Source organism: Symphalangus syndactylus, chromosome 8 (genome assembly GCF_028878055.3).
Source record: "Symphalangus syndactylus isolate Jambi chromosome 8, NHGRI_mSymSyn1-v2.1_pri, whole genome shotgun sequence".
NCBI classification, from domain to species: domain Eukaryota; kingdom Metazoa; phylum Chordata; class Mammalia; order Primates; family Hylobatidae; genus Symphalangus; species Symphalangus syndactylus.
The window spans coordinates 36,970,711-36,992,355 of record NC_072430.2 but is presented as its reverse complement, the minus strand read 5'-3'; the positions used below and the strand labels follow the sequence as shown (position 1 = coordinate 36,992,355).

General features: G+C 36.8%; 1 long non-coding RNA gene across 2 annotated transcripts in view; it reads right to left on the bottom strand.

Annotated features, from left to right (window-relative positions):
- The window catches only part of LOC129487602 (uncharacterized), a 242,626-nt gene extending 221,475 nt beyond the window's left edge, over nucleotides 1–21,151 (bottom strand). For both annotated transcript variants that reach the window (XR_008659385.2, XR_010122041.1), the window contains exons 1-2: nucleotides 21,008–21,151; nucleotides 20,355–20,460 (exon numbers count right to left, since the gene is read on the bottom strand). This is a non-coding gene — a long non-coding RNA (uncharacterized lncRNA). The remainder of the gene's footprint in view (nucleotides 1–20,354; nucleotides 20,461–21,007) is intronic.
- Between the last annotated feature and the right edge of the window lie 494 nt (nucleotides 21,152–21,645).

The following is a 21,645-nucleotide window of genomic DNA, read 5'->3' as shown; positions in this document are numbered from 1 at the left end:
TTCTTTTGACCTTCTGATTAGCCTCTCCAAAGGAGGCCATCAGATATGCAGGGATGACTTTGAATAGAATGTTAGGCAGGTTTGCCCTGAGCTGTTCCCAGCTTGACTTTTCCCTTTAGTTTAGTGATTTTGGAACCCCAGTGTTTATTTTCCTTTCACATTTCCCCCCTTTTCTTTGTTAAAATCTTTTGGAGAAAGCATTTGAGAGGAAAATGAGTCTCTGGTCTGAGGTTTCATCTGATCTCTGATGGCTAAGATGGTTTATTCCTAGACGGGTAGTTATGCCTGTTTCCATGGTATCTGTGCATATGCGCTGGCAGATGCTAGAGTGACTGCAAAGGTGAAGTTTCCAGAGGGAGGTGGGCACTCTGCAGTGTCTCACTGTGGGAAGATACTTGTTTAACAAGGACAAGGGCATGAAGATTCAGTGACTGGGGAGGGTAGATGTATGTATGTGGATGCAGGGAATGAAGTCAAGGTCGGAAAACTCTCAGATATGGCAGAGGAATATTTTTCTGTTTATAAAGCAATATAATTTGCCAAAGTGATATATGTTGATTTTTTAAAGTATGTTCCTATTTAATGAAGTTAAAACCTCCCTCATCCTCCATTTTTCCATCTCTCAGTTTTGTCCAATCAAACCTCTGAATCATGAGAACTAATAAATATTGTTTTGAGTAAGTTTTGGAGTAGTTTATTGTGCAGTAAAAGTTAACTCATAGAGACAAGTATCTTGCAATGCAAAGATATAAATATGTGAACATAAATATACAAAAACCACTCTTGTTTATAATCACCTGAATAGTATATGATTATATTCTTTGAAACTCCAGCCCTACACACAAGGTGAAAGAATCCTTTAATCAAAAGCCCACCATCCTGGTCTCATAGATGCTATCATGACTGCGTGTGCATCCTTCTGGATTTCTGCCAGCTTCGTGGATTAGAAAACAGAAATTTTTAATTTATTTGCTTTTACTTTAAACACAACAGCATGTCTTGGAAATATACCCATACCAGTAAGCATAAATCTATTCCTATATACACAGAGGACTGCTTTAATTCCTGAAGCTTTATGAGATGATTTGAATTCTGTTAGATCAAGTTATTCTCATTTATTCTTTTTCAAAACTGCCTTTTCACATATTTATTCCTTCACTTGAATATTAGACTCAGCTGGTCAAGATGATGAAAATATTTTTGTGGGGAATTTTGGGGGATTCCAATGAATTTACTAAGTTTGAAATAATTGATGACTTTAATAAAATATTGCAAGCATCTTCCCATTCATAAACTTGTTATAGTTTTCTTTTCTTTTTTCTTTTTTTTTTTTGAGATGGAGTCTTGCTGTGTCGCCCAGGCTGGAGCGTAGTGGCACGATCTTGGCTCACTGCAACCTCCACCTCCCGGATTCCAGCAATTCTCCTGCCTCAACCCCCCAAGTAGCTGAGATTACAGGCGTGTGCCACCATACCCAGCTAATTTTTGCATTTTTGGTAGAGATTGGGTTTCACCATGTTGGCCAGGCTGGTCTCGATTCCTAACTTCATGATCTGCCCACCTTGGCCTCGCAAAGTGCTGGGATTACAGGCATGAGCCACCGTGCCTAGCATATTTTTCTTTTACTGAAGATTTTTTTTCACCATCTATGGTGAATTTTTCTAATTTTCTATACATTATTAGACATTTATTTCTAAATTTCTTCCCTGTTGCTTTATATTTCTCATTGCCATCAGAAAAAGGATCTTAAATTTATTACGTTTTGCTGGTATACAAGAAAGCTTCAGATCGTTTTTATCATCTATCTTGTTAGGCCACAATGCTGAACTCTTATTTATTCTAATAGAAAAATTAGGACAATCAACTGAAAAACTATAAAGATGATGTTATTACTTGTAAATGATAGCAGTTTGGCCTCTTGCTTTTAGTATGTGTCGTTGTATATTTTTCTTATTAGCTTGGAATTCCAGTGCTATCTTAAGTAGTAAAGGAATTAGCAGGCATTTGTATCTAGTTCCTGACTTTGATGGAAATGTTGCTAGTGAATCACTGTTTACTGTGGTGTTTGCTATAGGTCACTGGTAGAAATCTCATATCAAATTAGTTGCCTCTTAGTTCTCATTTGCATAGAGATATGCAATAAAATTGCTTTTTTTTTAAATAAAGAATGGCTTTTGGATATCATCAAATGCTTTTTTAGTATCTACTGAGATGATCCTACAGTCTTTCTCCTTATTTATGAACTAAGTTACAATGTTAATAAATTCAAATATTAAACAACTCTTGCATTCTTGAGTTAAACCATAATTAATCATGCTGTATTATTTTCAATACATTTTGATGCTCTATTAATAGTATTTTGTTTTAGATATCACACTCCTGTTCACAAATGAAATTTTTTAACTGTTTTCTTTTCTCATTCTCTCTTTACATAGCTAGTTTTTTTTTTTTTTTTTTTTTTTTTTTTTTGAGATGGAGCCTCGCTCTGTTGCCCAGGCTGAAGTGCAGTGGTGCGATCTTAGCTCACTGCAACCTTCACATCCTGGGTTCAAGCGAGTCTCCTGCCTCAGCCTCCCAAGCAGCTGGGATTACAGGCATACACCACCATCCCTGGCTAATCTTTGGTATTTTTGTGGAGATGGGGTTTCACCATGTTGGTCAGGCTGGTCTCGAAATCTTGAACTCTGTAATCTGCCCACTTCGGCCTCCCAAAGTGCTGGCATTACAGGTGTGAGTCACTGTGCCCGACCTTTTTCTAGCTTTAATAACCCATAAATATATACTCCTTTCTCCTTGGTAATCTAAGATTTGAAAATGATATCTTGAGATTAAGGTGCTATTTCTATGCGTGTCTCTGTGTTTTGTTCTGCCAATGGCTTACATTTATTAAGTTCAGGTAAAATCTTCTTATTTATCTTATGCCCATCTTTCTGCTGTTGGCTCCCCTAAGTAACTTCTGTTTTCATCTTCTAAAATAGGTGTTGAAATTTCTAATTCTTTCTCCAATGCCGCTCACTTTCTCTTAAATTTTTCTCAGTTTTTTTGAAATAATAGTTAATAATAGCAGCTAGTGTTTATATAGTTCCTTATACACACACACTATTCCTGTGCTCTACACATAGAAACTCAGTGTAATCTCCATTACTACCCACTCCTGACTGAATATGATAGGATTGATTCAAGAAAACAAAACTATACTAGATATTTCAACAAAGAGAGCTAACGTAGGGAATTGGCTAAGTACTCAAACACTGAAGAAACAAAATGAGAACACTGAAGTAATCTAGAAGCACACAGAAGTAATAAAGCAGCTACTACTCCCATGTCTAGGGGAACCAAAGGAAGATTATTCGAATCTAGAAACTCTATAGGGTGGGAGTGCAGAACTCAGAACAAAGGATGCCACTCTAGGTAACACAGTGAAAGGAGGAGTCTCTTGGAAATGAGGCAGTGCCCATTGTGCTGACATTGGTGAGGGAATGTGCAGAGGCCTGTTCAGGGATGCTAAAAGAAGACAGAAACTAGAACCAACCGCTGCTGCCAGAATTGCTTCCAGCTGTTAGGACAATGGTGACAGAAACAACAGCAAATTAAAAGATTCGGCCCATGTCTCCTACCCCTTAGGAGCACAACCCCTTAGTTGTGCTTTTGTGCCCTCTATTTTAGCATGACTTTATAGGAAACCAATGGAAAAGGAGAAACTAGTCCCTGCTTTACAAACAAGAATATTAGAAGGTATATTTGGAGTTCAGAGAAAATAGCTTAATAATAAACACAAAAGAGTGAATTTTTTTTTCAACGTTACACAGCTAGTAATTCAGATGTAGTATTTGAATCCAGGCAGTCTGTTTGCAGAGTCCTTTCTCTTAACCACTACTCCATGCTTCCTCTCCAACAATTTGAAATCTAGAAAAGTCCTTGGCTGAAATTCCAGTTTACTCATTTCTCTTGAACTACGGCCTTTCTTCTCTGTTCAGCCCAGCTGCTGAGTTTTATGTCCATGATGACAGTTTTGATTTCCACTATCTATCACGTTGATTTTATTATGGGTGGACTATCTTCATGCATTTCTGAGGCTATAAATTGTACTTCCTCTGAACTTCCTGTTCTACTTGTTCTTCTAAGTCTCTGTTCCCAAGATTAAGTTCTTTTGTTGAGGAACAGCAAAGCATTGGCCTTTCATCTTTGCACCTGAGATACCCTGCTGGATTATCTTTTGCATCTGCTTATGAGAAAGGCTGAGCTGACCTGTTGTGACTTGTGTGTTGTGCAGCTTTCTTTCAGGATGGGAGGCTTGGGATAATGTGCCATGCATGCGGTACCATAGCCGTCAGCACTGTCTCATTTTTCTGACTCCAAGTTCTCACTGCATAACTCTCCCCATCCCACCTGAGTCAGACACCCCTGTAGCTGCTTTTTGGCCTATGCCGGTAGGATATGTAGAAGCTAACCTGCTTGGCCCCTCTGATTATCCAATTGGTTACTCTTAGAACTTCTCTTGATCCCAGTATCCATACATACACCCTCCCTTGGTACTGTGCCCAGATTTTCTAATAGAAAAATTCACTCTGTGTTTAGGGACCTTACTTTTTCTAATCACTTTCCTTTCATTTCTCATCTTTCGGGAAATTTTCATCAAGGTTTTCCTCCTTGATTTACATAGTGGTTGTGAATTTTAAAAGGAAAATACATGATCGTTTCTAGAGATTTTATAAGAAATGAGAAAGCTATGTCTGCAATCTAGAATAGAAATTGTGTTTCTCTTAAAAAATGGGATTCTGCTGCTCATAATGTTTTGTAAATTTTTTTTAATGTATCAATAAAACACAAGCATGTTTCCATGAAAGTAGATATGTATTACTTTAATGGCTGCAAAAGTATTCTAGATATAAATGTGCCACATAGACATTCTCCTATTGATGGCCGTTTTAGTTTGTTTTCCATTTTTACTATTACAAGTAATACTGCAGTGAGCATCCTTATGCACTTCTAAATTATTTCTATAACCTAGGTTTTTCAATGTGGATTTGTAATATAAAAGGGAATGTTCATAGGACATGATTTTCAAATAAGTAAATAATTCTTTTTATTGTTGGGGGGTGTGGGTGGGGAGACAGAGTCTCGCTCTATCACCCAGGCTGGAGTGCAGTGGTGTGATCTCAGTTTACGACAACCTCTGCCTCATGGGTTCAAGCCATCCTCCCACCTCACTCGCCGGAGTAGCTGGGACTACAGACATGTACCACCACACCTGGCTAATTTTTTTTTTTTTTTTTTTGTAGAGACGAGGTTTTGCCCTTTTCCCAGGCTGGTCTTGAACTCCTGAGCTCAAGCCATCCACCCGCTTTGGCCTCCCAAAGTGCTGGGATTACAGGCATGACCCACCATGCCCGGCCCTTTTTATGCTTTTGTAACACCCAACTGTATTAGCTCAAGTTTCTCTTTCTGGCATGTTCCATAATTTAGCCACTTCCATCCAGGGAAATGGCCTTGGAGAGGTCAGGCTCATCACTTATCAGTGTCCTCACTGGGTCAAGGAAATAGCACCAGGACAGAGCAGGAAATTATTTAAAGACCTGGAGAAGTTGGAGGCCAAAAACCTGTATCACTCATGTACATTGTGACTCTTAAAACATTAAATATTGGAGCTATAATATCACTTGATAAATAAAATAAGAATTTTTTTCTTCACATAAATGTTTAAGCAGGGCATGGTGTCTCACACCTGTAATCCCAGCACTTTGGGAGGCTCAGGCAGGTGGATCACCTGAGGTAGGGAATTCGAGACCAGCCTGGCCAACATGGAGAAACCCTGTCTCTACTACAAATACAAAATTAGCCAGGCGTGGTGGCGGGCACCTGTAATCCCAGCTACTCGGGAGGCTGAGGCAGGAGAATTGCTTGAACCCAGGATGCGGAGGTTGCGGTGAGGCGAGTTTGCACCATTGCACTCCAGCCTGGGCGACAAGAACGAAACTCCATCTCAAAAAATAAAATAAAGTAAAATAAAAGTTTACTTAGTTGTACGTAGAAAAATAACATATCCTAAAATCAGAATATCTTCAGAAGTTTCACATATACCAAGAAACATTTAATTAATCCCTTTCAGCAAAAAGTTCTTTCCTTCACACCCTAAAATCCTCCTCTCAGTAGAGTCAAATCCCAATATCTGACCTTGTTCTTCTTCTAAGCATTTTATTTATCCTGTTCTTTTTTTATCCTCAAGCACAAACTTGAAAACACCTCTACTGGAACTAATATCTGGCATATCTACCTTATAACCCATCTGCTATAAATCAGCTCATTGCAGACAAAAGTCTAATCTGTAATGAGCTGAGTTATATCAGATGATCAAAATATCACTAGAATTTACTAGAAATACACTTTTCATGTGTGCTTGCTATTTTTCTTAGAAACTATAAGAAAAGCAAAAGCAAGATATAACCAAAAAAAGAAGAGAAAAAGAAAAAAAAGGAAATAATCACCAGCAGATTGTATTTTCCAAAAAATGTGCACAGCCATGTTCCCAGTTCCACAATCTCAGAACCCTGATGCTTCTCTCATCAAAACATGGAGTCTAATTTCTACCCCTTGAATGTAGGTCATTGTGACTGCTCAATAAGTAGAAGCAAAGGAAGAGACATTTGTGACTTTTGAGACTAGGACACAAAGGGTGATACAGCTTCCATCTGGCTCATTCTCTCTAGGGACACTCACTTTTGGATCACAGCCACCATATTTTGAGCAACCCCAGTCCACATGGAGAGGCCACTTGTAAGTGATCTAGCTGACAGGCCCAGATTATGTCCCAGCTGATGGCCATTATCAACCACCAAGCATGTGAATAAATAGCTTGCATATTCTATATATGCTGGGTATCAATCCCTTATCAGATATATGATTTGCAGATATTTTCTCCCATTCTATGAGCTGCTTGTTTTTACTCTAATGATATTGTCTTTTGAGGCAAAATTTTTTAATTCACGAAATTCAATTTGTCTATTTTTGACTTTGTTGCCTGTGCCTTTGGTGTCATGTCCAAAAAATCATTGCCAAATTCAATGCCATAATGTCATGTTCAAAAAATCATTGCCAAATGCAATTGCCCAGTGCTTTCTGCTAGGATTTTCATAGTTTTCAGTCAAACATTTAGGTTAGAACTTTCAATACTGTGTCAAATAGAAGTGAGAAAAGTATGCATCCTTACCTCATTCTCAATCTCAGAGGAAAAGCTTTCCATCTTTCATGATTTGAGTATGATGTTTGCTGTGGGTTTTTCATATATGGCTTTTATTATACAGTTTCCCACTATTTTTAGTTTGTTACATTTTTTGTCATGAAAGGGTGTTAAATCTTGTCAAATATATTTTGTGTATCAATTGAGATGATCATGTGAATTCTTTCCTCTTCATTGTGCTAATGATCCCTTCATTCTGTTACATTGATTGATGTGCATATGTTCAACCATCCTTTCATTCCAGGAATAAATTTCACTCAGTCATGGTGTATAATCCTTTTAAAATGTCACTGAATTTTTTTTGCTAGTATCTGTTAAGGGCTTTTGCTTAAAAGTTCATAAGGGGCCAGGTGTGGTGGCTCATGCCTGTAATCCCAGCACTTTGGGAGGCCAAGGCAGGCAGATCATGAGGTCAGGAAATCAAGAACATCCTGGCTAACATGGTGAAACCCCGTCTCTACTGAAAACACAAAACATTAGCCAGGCGCAGTGGCAGGCGCCTGTAGTCCCAGCTATTCGGGAGGCTGAGGCAGGAGAATGGCGTGAACCGAGGAGGTGGAGCTTGTAGTGAGCTGAGATCATGCCACTGCACTCCAGCCTGGGCGACAGAGCGAGTCTCCATCTCAGAAAAAAAAAAAAAAATGTTCATGAAGGATATTAGTCTGAGGTTATTTTCTTGCAGTGTCTTTGTCTGATTTTAGTATCAGAGTAATGCTGGCCTCATAGAATAAGTTAAAATGTATTCCCTCTCATTTTATTTTTTGGAAAAGTTTAAGAAGGATTGGTGTTAGTTTCTCTTTAAATATTTGGTAGAATTCACTAGCACTAGTAAAGCCATTGATCTAGGACTTTTCTTTGTTGAGATTTTTGATTATTGACTCAATTGCCTTAATAGTTATAGGTCTACTGAGATTTTGTATTTCTCCATGATTTGTCTTGATAGGTTTTCTGTTTCTAAGAATTTATACATTTTCGTTTAGGTTATACAATTTGTTGGCATGTAATTGTTCATAGTACTCATAATCTTTTTTATTTACATTGAATTGCTAGTAATATGTCCACTTTCATCTTTGATTTTAGAGATTTGAGTATTCTCTCTTTTCTGATTACTTCATCTAGCTAAAATTTGTTGATTTGGCGGTCTTTTCAAAGAACTAACTTTTGGTTTCACTGATTTTCTCTATTATTTTTCTCTTTTGTATCCTGTTTATCTCTGCTGTAATCTTCATTATTTCCTACTTTGTCTAGCTTTGCATTTAGTTCTTTTTCTAGTGCCTCAAGTTGTAAATGATAGGTTGTTGATTTAAGATCTTTATTTTTAACATAAGCATTTACAGTTATAAATTTCATCTCTAATACTGCTTTACATATGATTTTTCTCACCTTGGCTCCCACAAGCTCTTTGCAAGTTGCTCCAGGAACACATGTACAGCTCACTGTCATGTGGCTGAGATAGGTAATTACTACTGTACTCATCTGAAATTGACTAAAATTAACCACAATTTACCATCCAAGTCTTTCTTTGTAAGTTGCAAGCCTTCAGTAGACTCCAGAGTCCCAAAATAATTACATCAAACAGCTTCTGCCAGTGCAATTGTTGTCTAAGTAGGTAGAGAGATTCCTGGTACTCCCTAGTCTTCCATATTCCCAGAATCCTCTCCTTTTTTAAACCTCTGTCTTGCCACAATATTTTATGTAGTAAGTGGAAAAATCACTGCAACCACTAAAAACAATAAAAACTTCTCTTATGCTATTAAAATAAATAAATATTGGAGGTATATGTTTGGAGCAGTAGGTGTGAACAGGGCTAGACATGTACACCTTTCCACCACTGATGCTGCTTCTAGTGTAGAATTAGTGCTTTCACTAGAGATGAGAATCAATATCAATGGATCTGAAGAGATTCAGGTGGGCACCTTTTCCCATCTTCGGGCATTTTCTCTGGTCCATAGTTGGAAAGGTTTAAAATGGCAATAGATTCTCCTCATGTTTAATTGAACACTGCCCTTGCTATGTGTTAAAGCATCTTCTCTGAGCTTCCTATCTAATGACTTGTCAACCTTGACTCCTTCATTGCATACTGCACATTTTTGGCTGAGATTCATTTCTTTTCCTTAGCACCTAGATATTTTCTGTCAGGTTTGTTAGATTTGATTAGAATTAATTATTTATTTGGAAGAAATTGGTGTTTATTATTTAGCAAATATATTTCAGAATGCCTTAGCCTCATCTATCAATGCCTCCTTCTTCTTTACCTTGTGAAAAAAGCTGTGATGGCTTTACCCAAGTTATTTATTAGGCCAACCCTGTGAAGAGAAATCAAACTGGTTATGACTTGTTTTTGTTTTTAGTTTTACTGAGAAAGACTCCTTGAATTAAAAGCTTGACGCAACAGCTAATGGGAAATTTTTTCTCTATCTCTCTCTTTATTATTGTGTAAAATAGTCACACAGTTATGTGTGTGGCGTATATTCAATAAAAGACTAAAGCCTCCACTCATATATGGTATCTTCATATCTGTTTTAGTGAGATTTAATACAAAAAATTACAATGCAGCTAATTCTAATGCAATTGTTATCTGCCTATGTTTATAACCCCTGCCATGCCATTTTTGGACAAAAATAATGAAATTTCACAGAGGAATAATTTTCTATATCTGTTTTTTCTTTAATTACCCAATATGGCTATGTGAAAGAAGGGTGAAAAAAATCTTTAAAAAATGGATTCTATTCTACTGTTTATGTTGAATCTAATGCAGCTGTGACTTTCCTCTTCCAGATTTTTCAGACTGAAGACTTTCTACTGATATTGATATTTTATTTCCCCAGGTGAAACATAGGTAATGAGATGCTGCCGCCCATTTTGGAGATGAATGTGTTGGAAAGCTGTTAGAATTAAATATCAATTTGCAATTTGTTGGGTTAAATAGTCCAGTATTACTTTAAAGTCACCACCACATAAATAAAAACAGCCAAAAGTGATTAAAAGTGGGAAATATGTAGCATTGTTAATCTACTCACTGTGTCTGAAAAGTACTAGTGGCTACTTTGTTTATGATCTGGGTGTGTATGTATGTATATGTGTTCATATTTATGAAATGAAACAAAGACCAGGTAAGTCTATTATCTGACAGAAACAGCAGAAAAACAGGAAAAGCTTTTGTCCCTGGAGTTATTGGTAACCCTTTTTCTAGTCTACTTTCAGACTGTTTTTCTCTAACAGTTGTAGCGTTGAGAGGGGGATGCATAGCAGACAACAGGATATTACCCCTGCTTCCTCTGCACCTGTAAAAGTAGACCACTATAAGTTTCTTATATCAACCAATCTTCCTTTTTGACAGTTTCTAAACTTATTTCTACCGTCATAATACAATCATGTACAAAAGAGACCTCTGAACATAGTGGATATTGGTAGAACATCTTTATTCAATTATGAGCTAAAATGTAAGTGGCTAGAACTATACGCATGTGCTCATATAAAAATGTGTTTTGTGTTTGTTTTTGGTTTTAAACAAGATTTTGCTGATTTCAGATTTTGCTTCACATTCTTGCCTATAGGAGGAATTTCCAGTGTGTGTTTTATTAGGCAATTAATCTCATGCTTTCTAGTTATTGTGATAGAATTTTTGTAGTGGCTATAATTTTCTTTCTTTTTTTCTTTATATATCACTACAAAATACCCTTCATCCAGTCAACACTTAACTGTGATCTATGATGTGTGACTGAATCTACTGGTAAAGTTATCTATTCATGCAAGAAATCATACAGATTTGGGAGATAATTAGTTTGTACTCCACAATCTTAGCTATTTTTTCCTTGAAGAAACTCTAGGTATTATTCTTAGACCATTTAGGATACAAGGCTTTTGGTCACATTTTTTTTTTAATAGCAATTACCACCACTAAGTATTACTATCATCACATTTTTTTGTAGATACCTACTAGATGTCAGACACTGCTCTAGATGCTAGCTAAACATATGTGGCCTCCTTAATTTTTTTGAAGATGATATCAGCCCTGTTTTACATATGAGGAAATCATAGTCATGTGCATAGTGGAAATAGGAAAACTACTGATGTCAGACAGATTTGGACTCACTCTCTTCTGCTTTGGAGCTGCATTATGATTGTGCCAGTCATTGGATCTCTTTGAGTCTCAATGGTGTATCAGATAAACATGTTTGATTTCAGGTGATCATGATGAAAAAAGCAAATGAAAACAAAAGCAAAATGCAAAAAACTAAAATCAACAAAAAGCCGAAACGGGTAACCAAACTTTAAGGTTTTTGCTTCCTCTAGCTGCATATATTGTTATTAAAGTTACTCAACTAGAGGAACTTTAACTTCAGATATTTTTTTCCTTGAATTGTAATAGAACAGCCATTCTCACTGTTATGCTGAGGCTCTTAACCAATCAAGGAATGAATTTTATGTGTGCACTATGCACTATGCCCATAACTATGATTTGCTTGTATGTAAAATAGGGCTGTTTTTATATATGCATTTAAATTTTAAGCTCCTAAAATATAATTTTGCCCACATTTTAAAGATTTCTGGACATTATGGTAGAATCTGTGATTAATCAAGAGTTTTGCTCATTTCGCTTTGAATCATTGTCTCATTGAAGAAAACCTAAGAATTAACTGGATTGAGGTTGGTTTCAAGTCATTGTGTCTGTGGTCATTCTTCCTTTAAAAACAAAGTTCTTTAGTTTTTTGTTTTTTGTATTTTGTTTTTACTAGTATCTTTAAATCAAGACATGTAACTGACACTAATTTAGAAATAATTTTTAAAGGACGTTATGGAGTATACAAGGGAATTTCAAACCTTAGCTATGAAAAGATAATGTACATATCCAGTCTTTAATGGTTAATGGAAAACATTAGTCCAGATGTAAAATACTTCTTAGCAAGATTTTAAAGCCTTCATTTGGCCCAGTGTATGAGGAATCTTTGAAGCTTTCTCTGGGCAGAAATGTATATAGTAAAATATGAGCTCTGTTTGCCCACAGAGGCAACCTTCTGGGGTTAGAGCATCCTAACCTAATTTGAACGGTCCCTGTGTCCACAAAGGAAGAGCTGTGTATTGATGTCTGACCAATAGCTCATACTACTCAAGAATCTTCCCTTTTCATCTTCTGTTCTCAGATGATCATCATAATCCAGGGGGAACATTATTTTGTGCTTAGGGGACCTTTTTCTTCTGAAAACTTCAAGGTGAAACTATCATTAAACCCAAGTGGCAGTCATTATTTGCCCAAAACTCAAGTGAGTATATGAATTGTGACTATCTAAATGGCTAAGGGCTTAGTCACTAACAGAATTCTAAATCTGAATTCTCAACCTATGCATTGTCATATAGACTGTAGGGACAGATTTTATATTAGAGAGGTTCAGTAAGAGAGATATTCTCTAATTGTGGTTAGGGTTTATTCATTTAAAAATACTCAGCACACATTTATTGAATGCCTACCATGTGAAATGTAGGCCCTGAGTCCAGTCATTCCCTTGGAACTCTTCTGGGTAAAAAAAAAAAAAGTATTTTCAGAGGAGATGCTAAGCCCACAGTCATTTGCAAGTTCTCAACAGCTGAGACTTTAGAAGTGTGGTTTCACACTAAAATTTTCCAGCTGGAATTAAATACTGGAAAAGACTTGAGAGTCAAAGACATGGCTAATTCCACACCCTACAGTCAGATACAGAACACTTAATTAGAAAAGACTTTACTGAAAACACAATTCTCTCTAGTGTACAGTGTCTTAAGGGGAATGTTCACATTTTTTTTTCCAGGTCCAAACCCATGGTTGTTAGAAATTGATGTCCTCCGGTTTTCTTGAATTTTAGAGATAATATTTTTCTTTCCCTTTTTGAACTGTTTATCTCCTGGTATTTCTTTATTACATAATGCTTACTCTATTCTATTATCATTTTCATGGAACTGTGGTTTGGACATTGATGCCTGAACAATTTATTTTGTTGTTTGAGACAAAATCTCACTGTCACCCAAGCTGGAGTGCTGTGGTGTGATTGAGGTCCACTGCAGTCTCCACATCCTTGTGCTCAGGCGATCCTTCTACCTTAGCATCCTGAGTAGCTGGGACTACAGGCGCATGCCACCATGCCCCACCAAGTCTTATATTTTTTGTAGAGATGAGGTTTCACCATATTGCCCAGGATGGACAATTTCTAAAGAGTTGGCCAATCTCTTCCCTGCCCGGAAGGCAACTTGATAATCATCTCAGACTCACTAGAATGTCTGCAATTGATATTACATATAAATTAAGAGTAAGTACATTTTTGAGGTAAAATATAAGGCTGAGAAAGCCACATTTAAATAACCCCAGGTGAACATCTCTCTTTAGTTATCAGTTTTTAAAATTATTCCCTTATTAAAATCTGAGGTAAATGAAGGCACGAAGAGTCTCTGCCACTTTGATCATTAATTATCTGTTTTCCTTCCACAGATAATGAAAGACAATCTTTTGCCTTTTGGTTTTCTTTTATTTGTATATTAAAGAATGCTTTGCCTGAATACCTTTGACACATTGCATTTCATATCCTGCTTAGCCTTTTGTGATCCAGAGAGCTTGGATTTTCTTCCTTAGAAGACCCATTTATTTAGAGACAAATGATATGAAATAATCAGCAAAAATCGCCTTGGGTGATAAACATGTGCCTATGCTGTTCATCTTCATGCCCTTCAACTCAGTGCAAATTAATTTTCTATCCATTAATTAAATCATTAGCTCCTTATGGGCAGAGAGTACATCTGTCTCTCTGTTTCTTCCTCTCTCTCTCCGTTTCTCTGTCTCTTTCTTTTCCTTGGTGCCTAGCAGAGTGCAATATACATCATGAGCACATTGAGAAAAGGGTACTGGCATACTTTGGAGAAATAGTAATATAATAATAATAAAACCTTCCATTCTCTTTTCTAGTTTCCAAATCTAAACTCTGTATCTTTCTATCAATCATTCTTATGGTCCCCCTCATCTCCCTTATTTTCAATTGTATTCTTCCCCTAAGAAAATGAACAAACCAATGTCAATTTTCACGTGGCAGTCTCATGCATTTCCATGGCTTTATTTACTACGTATGCAGGTGACAGCCAGATCATTCCAACAATCACAGAGGTAAATTCCCATGAGTCCCCAAGATGCCTCGATTTATTATCCTTGGACTATTCCCTTTGAGAGATTTATCAGAGAAAGGGTATTTTAGAGAAACCTAACAATCCTTGCATTGAGGTTCACTCAATCATTCAGACAGTCTAAGGAATCATATTTGTGAAGGCTTTTGATGCATAGAATAATGCAAAGAGAGAAATAAAACTCACACTGGACTTACACTAGTGAGAAGGCCATGATTATAGTGATTAAAAATGCAGTGATTCAGATTCAGTCTGGGTTCGAATCACAGCTCACTGATTACTGACTCTGTGTGGGAGCCAGTTTCCGAATCTCATATGAAACAGAACAAACAAACAAACAAACAAAAGAATACCCGCCTCATAGATCTGCTAAGAAATTCAAATGAGATGATATGTATAAGGACGAAACTAGAGGAGTGTCTGGAACACTCCGCATCTTCCTAAATCTGTAACTATAGTGATTCTTAAATGTTGCAAAATGGTTAATTTCATTATGAGGAGATTTGGTATCACAGTTCCAGAGGTACTTTTAGTTGAGTCATATTTTAAAAAATACCCCTACTGAACATGGTAGGGAGCACATATTATCAGACATCAGTGGTTCCATTTTGCCACCTCCAGCATTATCGAGGAGGTGGGGAATGTTCAAATTGCACTTTAACTTTCACAAGATTAAGAAAAAAATATATAACCTGAATCATAGGCTATAGGCTAATTAGTTCAAAAGCCAATGGAGTACTTGATTTTAAGTTCAACTTAAAAATTTAAATTTATTTCTCAGTTCAGTGGACTAGTAATGTTAATAGCTATTATTAATTGAGTGATTCCTTGTGCTAGGCACTCGATTTCCTAGCCCAGATATTTCTTCATTTAGAAGAGATTTCTTAGAGTCCCTGGGACAATGATCTTTGGGTAGGCAATAACTATCATGCTTTCTCCTCAAATTAAAATTCAAATCAAGTTCTCCTTTGTCTTTGGGTATGCCAACACCTGGCAGCTACTTTGACATCCATGTCTCAGCAGGCCATTTATAACTCTCTAATTTTTGCATCTCTCTGATGGCTGTATTTTCATGAGTTCCTCACCAATGTGTACAGCCTTTAAAGTTTAGTGGATGTGCATAGTCAGATGAGAATTTTCAGGGACCAGCTGTACTGCTGTGATGGTCATTTGCACCACCACTAGGACATTTCTTCTTGTCCAATTTTTATCTATGTGATGACAAAGCAGAGGAAATATTGGACAGTTAAAACTGTTAACACAGAATGATATAGCTGAAAAGCTTATAAATAGAGTAACAGGCTGCACAGGACTAAAAGCAATAATTTCATCATGGGAAGGTTGCCTAAAGGTCTTATTTCACATTCTGATGATGCAGCAGATCTAGACACCAGCATTTTAGAGTAATATCTGAACTGCCAAATGTTAACCAGAAATCATTGTCCATGATACAGGTGGCAATCTATCATCATAAATGTCACTATAGAGAAGAACTTAAAAGCCAAAAAAACAAAAAAAGACCAGACACAAAGCTCATCCAACTGAACTTTGCTCTCCAGAGGAATGGTAAATTCAGATTACAATTGGGTGACTTCTGCTTTTTACAAGTTCTCAAAAACTTCTCTGGCCCTGGGTGGTGGTGTTACGGCCCTGCATGATTACATATCACATCCCATTACAACAGAGGCAGTCTTTGGATGACAAAAAAGTTTTCCAACTTTTAAATCATGGTCCATGTTTTTCAAAAGATAAACTCAACCTGATAAAATTTCAAAGTAGCACCAATAATAGAGTTGGATTCATTCCTGGAATCAGTACTAACTAAATAAGCTCTCTCTCTCGAGTTTATTTTTATTTTTGCAAATAATCTTTCAAATAAAACAAAAACTATCAAAAGATCACAAGCTAAATACATGAGCTTCCACTTTTGATCTAATATCCTTGTTTCTTTCAAGGATATGATAAAAATTTCATATTAATTTCTTTCAAAAATAAAACAAATATAACGTTTATCTGATCAAAAAGCTTCCAGGACTCTTGTCCCAGAAATAAAGCCTAAATCATCAGTGGAATGTTTAATTTTCCCAAATGACCCCCAACTAAACTTTCCAAACTTTTTTTCTACCATTTCCACATACCTCCAAAATTCATACCCAAATCACAGCCACATGGATCTGTTGCTATTTCTCCAATGTGTCATATACTTTTACTTCTTTGTATCTTCTGCTTAAAATGACTGACACTCTTCTGCATAAACAATTCTAAATTATCCTTAAACCTCAGCTCAACTACAACTAACAGAACTTGTTGCTTTTTCCTCTATCTGCACACAGTGCCTATATCAGACCTGACACATTGTGCTGGCCTCTGACTGTATCACAGACAGCAATCAACTTTATTTTGTCTTTGTAGCTCCAGCACTCAAAATATCATTTGGGAGGAAGTAAACAATAATTTATTTTTTCTTAATGAATCATTCCCAGGACTACTGTGTACATCTAGACATCTAGGGCCCAGAATTCAGATAGACTGTGATTTAAATAGAAACCTTGCAGTTGTGAAGTGCACATTAAGAACAACCTTACATAGCAGCCTGTCACTCACTCATGAAAACATATTTATACTCTTGCATGATACATTTTAATATTTTCTTCATGCCCTCCTCCATCAGTTGTGGAATCCTGACAAGTCAGTATAAGCTAGATTTTGCTGCAGTAACAAGTACCCAATTTCAGTACTTTGATATACAAAAGTTAACTTCTCACTCATACTACATGTCTGATACGGTTGGCAGAACAACTCCATAGTCCATCAGGGAACAGAGCTGACAGAGGTTCCATCTTGACACATGAATTCATAATCATTGAGGCATTAAAATCAGAATGCAGCAGATTATGTACTAGTTATTAGAGCTTCTACCTGGATGTGGCACACACACTCCTAGTCATAGTTCACTAGCCAAATGTAATCAAGTAGCCACTAACTTCAAAGGTGCCAAAGGAAATCCAATTTTACCATGTGCTATAAAGAAAAGAAAAACATCTGAAAATATCTCTATTGACAGGCACAGTCAGCTCCTTAATATCTCACAATTTCTCCTATTCATACTCCATTTAACTATTTTAACTCTTTTTTACTTCATCCTTGGACTATTGCAGTAGCTCACTTAACCTTCCTGCCTTCTTTTTCTTTATCCCACTTTGCCCTCAGCCCTTCTCCCTATGACCAACAGGTTAGCCACCCTAAAGCGCAACTCTTTACTTCTTTCAAAAAGATATTTTTAATTAATACCTTTAGTGATTCCCCACCAACTATGAAATTAGGCCCCAATTTCTTCCCTCATTAAATCTTTCCTTTCATTTATTCCACAAATAGCATTGACTACTTAAAAGGGATGAAAAACCATATGAAACACTGAAAGAACAAAGAAAAATAGTTCCTGGACATAATAGACCTCATTGTTCGATAGGGGAGTTGGCCACAAAAAGAAAATGAGGGCAAGTCAGTGTGATGAGCTTGATGCTAAAGTGGCATAGTTCAGTGGTAACATCAAGGAGAAAATGACTTTGATGGAAGATCAGTGAAGGCATCTCTGAGGAGGAGATGTTTAAGATAGTTCTGGGATTTTGAACACATGTTTTCCAAGCAAATACAGTTGGAGATAGAAGAATGGAGGATGGATGAGGAACATGGAGGCATAAAAGTTAGGTATGTTGCAAGAAATACAAATTGTTCTATAAGCTGGAATTGAGGTTAGTGTGGTGGTGGGATAGGAAGTGTTCTGACGGGATAGAAAGTACAACTGAAAAGAGAGATTGAGACCAATTAAGAAACAGAGAAGGCTTAAATGTTAATATTAAGGAGTTTGGCTTTTTGTCCTTTGGGAAATGCGTAATTATTGAATAGTGAGCCTGAGAAGAAGAAGACTTGATGTGGAAACACTGGCCACATTCAAGTATGTTAAGTGCTGTCATTCATGAAGACAAATCTAGTTTTAGTAGCTTCAGATTGCAAACTGTGGAAATTATAAAAAGTACCAGATTTCAAGTCAGCTGGAGAAAGAACAACTTGAGGTGCATTTCAGTGTTGTATGAAATTTCTAGTAAAATGTTGGATACTTTGCATTTTATAAATGCTTTTTAAATCAGTGAAATAAGTTATAAGCGTTAGATTGATTTGGCAAAAAAATGTGTAAAGAGGCTGAAGCTTTGATAAAATTATTATGAAAACTAGAATTTGGAATTTAAGACCCATATCATGGAAAAGTAGGATGCAAATATCACTATTAGTGTGTATAAATTATGTTGGAACTCACCAAGCTCTGATAAGTTAATACAATTTTCCCACGTGGCTACCTGGAACTACCTACTGGTAGCTGTTTTACAAATGTAGGTTGCTTTACAGTTTAGATCTCATTTCATACACATCATCTCACTCAATCCTCATAACAGTCTTCAGTGCTTAGAACTGACAAGTCAGGAACTCATCCAAGAAATGTTAATTGGCTTGCCAAAGACAGCAAAACCTAAAGTGGAAGAGGTGTGACTTGAACCCACATTTACTTGTGCTGTTTCTGATATTTATACCCATTACCCAAAAGCTACAGGAAAACCTTGATTTCAGTCCCAGGAACTTATATTTGAATTACGATTTACTGCCGAAACCAGCTCAGTGCTTTTCAGGATGATCATAATGCAGATACTAACTAATGATTTTCTAACAATGGAGGTAGACATAATCTGATGGGATTGATCAAATGCGGCTCCAGTTGCCCCAGAAGTAATTTCCATAGACTACACAGAGAACCTAATTATGTAAATCGCTCAAGAGATCCCCAGCTGACCTTCTTGACAAGAACTAACCAGCAGTGATCAGTGGGAAGAAAAATAAAATTGAAACCTGGATCATTTCGTCAGACAAACCTAGAGTTGATTACACCACTTGAATTTGGATGCTGCAGCTCTGATTGGGGGCTATAACATGTTGATTCAAACTCTCTAAATGGGCTGATGTACAGATTTACCAGAAAGTAAACTAAAAAGAGACCTGTTTCTGTATGACCTAGTTTTATATTTATTAAAATTTGAAATGCTTTTTAAAGTGTTGATAAACTTCAACTGGCAAGGAAAAAAAAGTCACCCTGTATTTTCTAATCAAGGAGGATTACAAGGCTGTGAAACTATATCCAATGCACAAATGTTGTAATTACAATAAATATTTGTCCTTTCTGTTTTCTCTACAAACCCAAAAATCCTAGAGTCTGTGTTTGGCACATTCGGGAGATTACAGCCATCTGCTGGGAGACAAAGCTGTCAATTATAAAGCAATCTGGCTTTCCATTCCATTCCATTTCCAGGTTAAATATGGCCCAATTGAGGTAGCATCTTTTTATTATTATTATTAAAATTGGAAGGTTCTTGGTACTGTCCAACCTTTGACCCTATTCTCAGGATCCCAAGAGAGATTTGCATGTCTCTGAACTTAGAGTTTGCAACACAAGGTCAACCATGTCTTATACAAGCCGTTTAATAAGGTAAACCACTCTTAGACAGGGCTCTGAGCTCATTAGCCAACTTGAACACAATATGAGGGTTTCATTCAATTAAAGAGTGCTTTAACCTAAGGAGGAAAATCACAGCAAATAGAAACTAATAAATGGAGATAGGGGTATCTTCTGTTTGCTGGGGTGATGAGCATTTAAGACAGAGGCTTTAAGGTTTGAAAACAGTACAAAAATGCTCCATGAAACATGGAAATTAATAGCCAATTTAATAACGTGAGATTCGGCAACATTGAGGAGGGACAGTTCAAAACCACAGCAGAAATATTTTAATGGAAGAGGCAGTTGGCCCTAAAACTGTGGACACTAAAGACCTAATGGAAGTGAATTAGCCTTTCTTTTGGCCAGATTCCAGGCCAGAAAATTCACCCTGTTTCCTTTAATTCTTCCTGCAGTTTTACTGGAAACAGTTACCTTGTGTTTTGTCCTAAAACAGTTAAATTGCCTTTCAACAGACTTTTCAGAAAATCTTGTGTTCCTCAGCAGGAGTGGAAACAAGAATTGGCTTTTAAGCAGACACCTAAAAGTAGAGAAGAAAATTTTTCTCATCCAGATCTGTGCTTGGGTCAAGCCTGAGGGCACCTCTAAGAAGTCATTGAAAGCTAATGATTAAGGATCTGTTTATATAACACTAATCACATGATTATCTGGAAGAGTTCTCCAGCAAGACCATTAGTGACCAGAGGGAAGTGAAAATGATCCTTTAAATTTTCCCAAGTGGATCTGATTCCTCAGCTCAATTCAATTCACATCCATATCTTGCATTTCAAAATAGTGACATAATCTTGGTCCACAATTTTACCCAGACTCTTGCAATCAAGGGGGATAAAAGACTATTTTACAGGCGAAGAGCCCAGTTGAAAAATTGCTAATACTTCTCAGTTAAATATTAACATACTTATGTAAAATGATTCAGTTTAAAGGAAATTGGGTAATAATTAAGGGCATCTGGCTCTAGCTCATGGATGCAGCTTTGGCCTCTGGGTTCAGTAAGAAGGTTAGGTTAGATTTCAAAGTCATCCTCAACTTTCCAGCTGACTATATTCTCCCATATGGTGACCACTTACCGTCACAGGATCCCTAATGTTGTTATTTCATTTGCTGTTCTTCTCTCTGGCTTCTCTTACCAAGCCATCAATATTTATGTGTCCCAGGTCTCCTTCTGTCAACTGGGTTAAACGTTAATCTCATGGTGAGGATCAGCTGACTAATCTTACTGTCCAGCACACCAGTTCTTAGCTTCAGTGTCATAATATACTGCTAGGTCATAAGCAACTGTAAGGTTTGTCACAATTAACTTGACACCTTTACAGAGATTCCTCTGGTAAAGGGCTTTCAACTTCAGAGCTTTCATAGATATAAATGAAGCTTCACTGCAAAAGTATATTAACATTTCTGTCTCCAACAAATGGGATCAGTGATCCTGTAGATGAGTGTTAAAAAGGATCAGGATTTGCCATCCCAACATTTGCTACTTTGGCACAAGGATTATTCTGAACTGAAAGCAACTGAGAATCAACAGACGCAGGAAAAGTTCTCTGCCTTCCCCTTATCTACCTAAAAACAGGGCATACATTTCCCTTTGTGAAGGTACTCCTATCTTACCAGAAAGTGAAGACCAACTCTTATCATTGGAGATGGAGCATTTATGCAGAGATGAGTTTCTATAAACAAACTGAACTAAAATAACCCTTATCTTTCATTA